We start from the raw sequence: 8,306 nt of genomic DNA on the forward strand, positions 1-8,306 counted from the left end.
TGTGAGGTGGAGCTGCAGCAAGCACTAGCATATATGGTGGCTAACTTACGCAAATAAGAGCGAGAAGAGAAGCAAAGCACGGTCGTGAACTAGAAGTGATCAAGAAGTGATCCTGAAACTACTTACGTTCAAACATAACTCCAAAGCCGTGTCCACTTCCCGGACTCCGCCAAGAAGAGACCACCACGGCTACACACGCGGTTGATGCATTTTAATTAAGTTAAGTGTCAAGTTTTCTACAACCGGACATTAACAAATTCCCATCTGCCCATAACCGTGGTCACGGCTTTCGAAAGTTCAAAACCCTGCAGGGGTGTCCCAACTTAGCCCATCACAAGCTCTCATGGTCAACGAAGGGTATTCCTTCTCCCAGGACGACCCGATCAGACTCGGAATCCCGGTAAGACATTTCGACAATGGTAAAACAAGACCAGCAAAGCCGCCCGATGTGACGACAAATCCTGATAGGAGTCACACATATCTCGTTCTCAGGGCACACCGGATAGGTCAAGCTATGAGTAAAACCAACCCTCGATTTGCCCGGAGGTGGCCCCGCAGGTTGCCCATTTCGGACCAACACTCAGAGGAGCACTGGCCCGGGGGGGTTTAAAATAAAGATAACCCTTGAGTCCGCGGATCCCATGGGAAAAAGGCTAGGTGGCAAATGGTAAAACCAAGGTTGGAACTTGCTGGAGGAGTTTTATTCAAGGCGAACTGTCAAGGGGTTCCCATTATAACCCAACCACGTAAGGAACGCAAAACCAAGGAACATAACACCGGTATGACGGAAACTAGGGCGGCAAGAGTGGAACAAAACACCAGACATAAGGCCGAGCCTTCCACCCTTAACCAAGTGTATAGATGCATTAATTAAATAAGAGATATTGTGATATCCCAACAATAATCATTTTCCAACATGGAACAAACTCCATCTTCACCTGCAACAAGCAACGCTATAAGAGGGGCTGAGCAAAGCGGTAACATAGCCAAACAACGGTTTGCTAGGACAAGGTGGGTTAGAGTTTTGACATGGCAATATGGGAGGCATGATAAAGCATGTGGTAGGTATCACGGCATAGGCATAGCAATAGAGCGAGCAACAAGCAAGCAAAGATAGTAGTGATTTCGAGGGTATAATCATGTATGATGCAAACAAACAAGTATGATGCATGTACGGTTTAATGAAGCATGGCATGGCAAAAGTGCACAAGCAAAACTACAAGTTAAGTGGAGATCAATATACAACGAGTTGCATATTGATGAAACACCCCATTCAAGTTATTTAGTTCTCTCCCGTTTATGTACTCAACAAGATTAAATGTTGGTTAGCATGGCAAGGGTTGAAGCATAAGTAAACTACACATTTAAGCAAGTTTAAATGAGGCTGGAAACAACAACAACAATTCCGGAAAGTCCCCATATGCAATATTTTAGTTTGGTACTGTTCTGCCCTAAACCAAATTTTAGATTTGTTAAACATGCAAAGTAAAGACACCATGTTAAACTAGGCATTTTTCCACCCCATTTACATATAAAGTTTATTAAATTTGGAGTTACGGTTATTAAGTTATGAATTAAATCATTTTACATGGCAATATGGCAAAGTATATGCAAACATCATTTTTAAACATTTTAAACATAGATGAAAGTTGCAAATTATTAATCTACACAAAATTCTAAGCATTTCATATATAAAGTTTTTACATATGATGCATGGTTTGCGAGTTTTAATATGCATGGAGGTTAGGGACTTTTCTGTAAAATTGCGTTCTCTGGAATAAATAATAAATTCGTAGAACTAGAAAAAAAACAGTACGGGCTGAAACTAACCAAACGGGCCAACGGCGTAATAGGCGCAACATGACTATCACACGCCCATGGCGCTAAATAGCGATGGTTGTGGGGAGCTCACCCATGGGCTTGGCCCATTCTGCGGTGCGGTTTGGATCTAGCAGCGGTTGGGCTAGGCCTTGGCTCACGTGGCCCATGATGGCACTAGAGGCGGGCCTTGCTGCCGATGCGTTGTAGGCGCTCAACGCTTGGGACGAACGAGCCACTGCTGCTCGTTACCAACAGAGGCAACAATAGGCAACAACAAGCCATGGCGACGACTTCTTGGGGCGAGGCAGGGGAGGTCCGGTAGGGCGCAGGTCTCCAGGGCGGAGGGCCTGGCCGGAAGGGAGCAGGGGGGTTCGAAGCGAAGCAGGCCGCAGCGGAGGGACTTGGCGCGGAGGAACAAGGTCCACGGGAGCGCACACGAACGCGAGGGAGGCGGGGCAACTGGCGGAAGGGCTTGATCCACAGCGGATCCGGTCGGAGACATCGGGTTCGAGGCGGAGGTCGCCGGAGTCCGGCGCGAGGATGGTGGGGACGACGACGTGGGGGCTCCGGGACAATGCAACTGCGGGCTTGGCGATCCCTGGCGGGGCTCCTGTCCATGGTGCTCAGGAGGAGTCCTGTATGAAAGAACGAGGGAGAGAGATCTGGGGACGGGGACAGCAAGGGAAGAACTAACAGAGAGGAAGGGAGGCGCTCATCTCTTTAATGGAGCTCGGCTCGGGGACGAGGCCCTCGGTTGGCTCGGGCGATGGGTGATGCGGAGGAATTTGTCTGCGGGGTGGATCTGGTTGGTGGAGATAGACCTTAGAGGGGATTGGCCCGCTGGTGAAATCGAGGAAGGAAAGGAGGCGCAGGTTGGTGGATTGGCTGCCATGCCCCAAGCAGTCGTCGCCATGGCGTGTTGTTGCCTATTGTTGCCTCTGTTGGCAACGAGCAGCAGTGGCTCGCTCGTCCCGACCGTTGACCGCCTACAACGCATCGGCAGCAAGGCCCGCCTCCAGCGCCATCGTGGGCCACGTGAGCCAAGGCCTAGCCCAGCCGCTGCTAGATCCAAACCGCACCGTAGAACAGGCCATGCCCATGGGTGAGCTTCCCACAACCTTCGCTATTTAGCGCCATGGGCGTGTGATAGTCATGTTGCACCTATTACCCTGTTGGCCCGTTTGCTTAGTTTCAGCCCGTAAAGTTTTTTTTCCAGTTCTACGAATTTAGTATTTATTCCAGAGAACGCGGTCTTACAGAAAAGTCCCTAACCTCCATGCGTATTAAAACTCGCAAACCATGCATCATATGTAAAAACTTTATATATGCAAAATGCTTAGAATTTTGTGTAGATTAATAATTTGCAACTTTCATCTATGTTTAAAATGTTTGAAAATGATGTTTGCATATACTTTGCCATATTGCCATGTAAAATGATTTAATTCATAACTTAATAACCGTAACTCCAAATTTAATAAACTTTATATGTAAATGGGGTGGAAAATGCCTAGTTTAACATGGTGGCTTTACTTTGCATGTTTAACAACTCTAAAATTTGGTTTAGGGCAGAACAGTACCAAATTCAAATATTACATATGGGGACTTTCCAGAATTGTTGTTGTTTCCGGCCTCATTTAAACTTGCTTAAATGTGTTGTTTACTTATGCTTCACCCCTTGACATGCTAACCAACATTTCATTTTGTTGAGTACATAAACGGGAGAGAACTAAATAACTTGAATGTGGTGTTTCGGCAATATGAAACTCATTGCATCTTGAGCTCCACTTAACTTGTAGTTTTGCTTGTGCACTTTTGCCATGCCATGCTTCATTAAACCGGACATGCATCATACTTGTTTGTGCATCATGCCATGTTCATGTGTTGGTTGTTTACTATGTTGTTTTCTTCTTTCTGGTGTTGCTTCTTCGGGTTAGTTCCGATAATGTCGCATTTGTGAGGATCCGTTCGACTACGTCCGTTTGTCTTCGTCATGTACTCATTCTTCTTCCTTGTGGGATCTCAGGCAAGATGACCATACCCTCAAAATCACTTCTATCTTTGCTTGCTAGTTGCTCGCGCTATTGCTATGCCTATGCCGCGATACCTACAACATGCTTTATCAAGCCTCCCATATTGCCATGTCAAACCTCTAACCCACCTTGTCCTAGCAAACCGTTGTTTGGCTATGTTACCGCTTTGCTCAGCCCCTCTTATAGCGTTGTTAGTTGCAGGTGAAGATGGAGTTTGTTCCTAGTTGGAACATGATTATTGTTCGGATATCACAATATCTCTTATTTAATTAATACATCTATACACTTGGTAAAGGGTGGAAGGCTCGGCCTTATGCCTGGTGTTTTGTTCCACTCTTGCCGCCCTAGTTTCCGTCATACCGGTGTTATGTTCCTTGATTTTGCGTTCCTTACGCGGTTGGGTGTTATGGGAACCCCTTGACAGTTCGCCTTGAATAAAACTCCTCTAGCAAGGCCCAACCTTGGTTTTACTATTTGCAACCTAAGCCTTTTTCCCTTGGGTTCTGTAGACTCAAGGGTCATCTTTATTTTAAATCCCCCCCGGGCCAGTGCTCCTCTGAGTGTTGGTCCGAAATGGGCAGCCTGCGGGGCCACATCGGGGCAACTCAAGGGTTGGTTTTACTCGTAGCTTAACCTATCCTGTGTGCCCTGAGAACGAGATACGTGCGACTCCTATCAGGATTTGTCGGCACATCGGGCGGCTTTGCTGGTCTTGTTTTACCATTGTCGAATTGTCTTGTAACCGGGATTCCGAGTCTGGTCGAGTCGTCCTTGGAGAAGGAATATCCTTCGTTGACCATGAGAGCTTGTGATGGGCTAAGTTGGGACACCCCTACAGGGTTTTGAACTTTCGAAAGCCGTGCCCGCGGTTATGGGCAGATGGGAATTTGTTAATGTCTGGTTGTAGAAAACTTGACACTTAATTTAATTAAAATGCATCAACCGTGTGTGTAGCCGTGATGGTCTCTTCTTGGCGGAGTCCGGGAAGTGGACACGGCTTTGGAGTTATGTTTGAACGTAAGTAGTTTCAGGATCACTTCTTGATCACTTCTAGTTCACGACCGTGCTTTGCTTCTCTTCTCGGTCTTATTTGCGTAAGTTAGCCACCATATATGCTAGTGCTTGCTGCAGCTCCACCTCACATATCTTTTCTCTTCCCATAAGCTTAAATAGTCTTGATCGCGAGGGTGTGAGATTGCTGAGTCCCTGTGACTCACAGATTACTTCGAAAACCAGTTCTAGGTGCCGATGATACCGTGCAGGTGACGCAACCGAGCTCAAGGAGGAGCTCGATGAAGATCGTGTTCATTGTGTTGTTTCTTTTCAAGTTGATCAGTAGTGGAGCCCAGTTGGGGCGATCGGGGATCTTATGCATTTGGGGTTGTCTTTATTTTGGTTCCGTAGTTGGACCTTGATTGTATCTGGATGATGTAATGCTATTCTTATGTATTGTGTGAAGTGGCGATTGTAAGCCAGCTTTGTACCTGTTTCTTATTCAGTACATGGGAGGTGTCAAGATTACCCCTCTTGCAACATGCCTACAATGCGGTTATGCCTGCAAGTCATGCTTCGACACGTGGGAGATATAGCCGCATCGTGGGTGTTACATGCCTGCATCTACTACTATTACTCCACACATCGACCGCTATCCAGCATGCATCTAGAGTATTAAGTTCAAGAGAACAGAGTAACGCTTTAAGTAAGATGACATGATGTAGAGGGATAAACTCATGCAATATGATATAAACCCCATCTTGTTATCCTTGATGGCAACAATATAATAGAATGCGTGCCTTGCTGCCCCTACTGTCACTGGGAAAGGATACCGCAAGATTGAACCCAAAGCTAAGCACTTCTCCCATTGCAAGAAAGATCAATCTAGTAGGCCAACCCAAACTGATAATTCGAAGAGACTTGCAAAGATAACCAATCCTACATAAAAGAATTCAGAGACGATTCAAATATTGTTCATAGATAAACTTGATCATAAACCGACAATTCATCGGTCTCAACAAACACACCGCAAAAGAAGATTACATCGAATAGATCTCCACAAGAGAGGGGGAGAACTTTGTACTGATAACCAAAAAGAGAGAACAAGCCATCTAGCTAATAACTATGGACCCGTAGGTCTGAAGTAAACTACTAACACTTCATTGGAGGGCTATGGTGTTGATGTAGAAGCCCTCCGTGATCGATGCCCCCTCCGGCGAAGCTCCGGAAAAGGCCCCGAGATGGGATCTCGTGGATATTAAAAGTTACAGTGGTGGAATTAGGGTTTTGGCTCCGTATCTGGTAGTTTGTGGTATGTAGGTATATATAGGAGGAAGGAGTACGTCGGTGGAGCAACAGGGGGCCCACAAGGGTGGAGGGCACGCCCCCTACCTCGTGCCTTCCTCGTTGATTGCTTGACGTAGGGTCCAGGTCCTCTGGATCATGTTCATTCCGAAAATCACGTTCCCGAAGGTTCCATTTCGTTTGGACTGCGTTTGATATTCTTTTTCTATGAAACCCTAAAATAGGCAAAAAAGCAGCAATTCTGGGCTGGGCCTACGGTTAATAGGTTAGTCCCAAAAATAAAATAAAAGTGTATAATAAATCCCAATAATGTCCAAAATAGAATATAATATAGCATGGAATAATCAAAAATTATAGATACGTTGGAGACCTATCAAGCATCCCCAATCTTAATTCCTGCTCGTCCTCGAGTAGGTAGATTATAAAAAAAGAATTTTTGATGTGGAATGTACTTGGCATAATTTCAATGTAATTCTTCTTAATTGTGGTATGAATATTCAGATCCGAAAGATTCAAGAGAAAAGCTCAATATTGACATAGAAATAATAATAGTTCAAGCATACTAACTAAGCAATTATGTCTCTTGAAAATAACATGGCCAAAGAAATTTTATCCCTACAAAATCATATAGTCTGGCTATGTTCTATCTTCACCACACAAAGTATTTAAATCATGCACAACCCCGATGACAAGACAAGCAATTGTTCCATACTTTTGGTGTTCTCAAACTTTTTCAATCTTCATGCAATACATGAGCGTGAGCCATGGACATAGCAATTTAGGTGGAATAGAATGGTGGTTTTGGAGGAGACAAAAAAGGGGGAAGATAGTCTCACATCGACTAGGCGTATCAATGGGCTATGGAGATGCCCATCAATAGATATCAATGTGAGTGAGTAGGGATTGCCATGCAACGGATGCACTAGAGCTATAAGTATATGAAAGCTCAACAAAAGGAACTAAGTGGGTGTGCATCCAACTCGCTTGCTCACGAAGACGGCATTTTGAGGAAGCCCATCATTGGAATATACAAGCCAAGTTCTATAATGAAAAATTCCCACTAGTATATGAAAGTGATAACATAGGAGACTCTCTATTATGAAGATCATGGTGCTACTTTGTAGCACAAGTATGGTGAAAGGATAGTAGCATTGTCCCTTCTCTCTTTTTCTCTTATTTTTTTATTTGGGCCTTTCTATTTTTTATGGCCTCTTTTTTCGTCTGGAGTCTCATCCCGACTTGTGGGGGAATCATAGTCTCCATCATCCTTTCCTCACTTGGGACAATGCTCTAAAAATGATGATCATCACACTTTTATTTACTTACAACTCAACAATTACAACTCAATACTTAGAACAAAATATGACTCTATGTGAATGCCTCCGGTGGTGTACCAGGATATGCAATGAATCAAGAGTGACATGTATGAAAGAATTATGAACGGTGGCTTTGCCACAAATACAATGTCAACTACATGATCATGCAAAGCAATATGACAATGATGGAGCGTGTCATAGTAAACTGAACAGTGGAAAGTTGTGTGGCAATATATCTCGGAATGGCTATGGAAATGCCATGATAGGTAGGTATGGTGGCTGTTTTGAGGAAGGTATACGGTGGGTGTATGATACTGGCGAAAGGTGCACGGTATTAGAGAGGCTAGCAATGCTGGAAGGAAGAAAAGTGCGTATGATCCATGTACTCAACCTTAGTCATAAAGAACTCATATACTTATTGCAAAAATCTACAAGTTATCAAAGCAAAGTATTATGCGCATGCTCCTAGGGGGTATATTGGTAGGAAAAGGCCATCGCTCGTCCCCGACCGCCACTCATAAGGAAGACAATCAATAAATAAATCATGCTCCGACTTCATCACATAACGGTTCACCATACGTGCATGCTACAGGAATCATAAACTTTAATACAAGTATTTCTCAAATTCACAACTACTCGACTAGCATGACTCTAATATTACCATCTCCATATCTCAAAACAATTATCAAGTATCAAACTTCTCAGAGTATTCAACACACTCATAATAAAGAAAATTACCATGCTGTTTTGTAGGACTCTCAAAATAATCTAAGTGAATCATGAGAGAACAATAGTTTCTATAAAACAAATCCACCGACGTGCTCTAAAAGATATAAGTGAA

This window comes from Triticum urartu, chromosome 7A, assembly GCF_056163025.1.
Source record: "Triticum urartu cultivar PI428250 chromosome 7A, HENAU_Tu73, whole genome shotgun sequence".
Classification (NCBI taxonomy): Eukaryota; Viridiplantae; Streptophyta; class Magnoliopsida; order Poales; family Poaceae; genus Triticum; species Triticum urartu.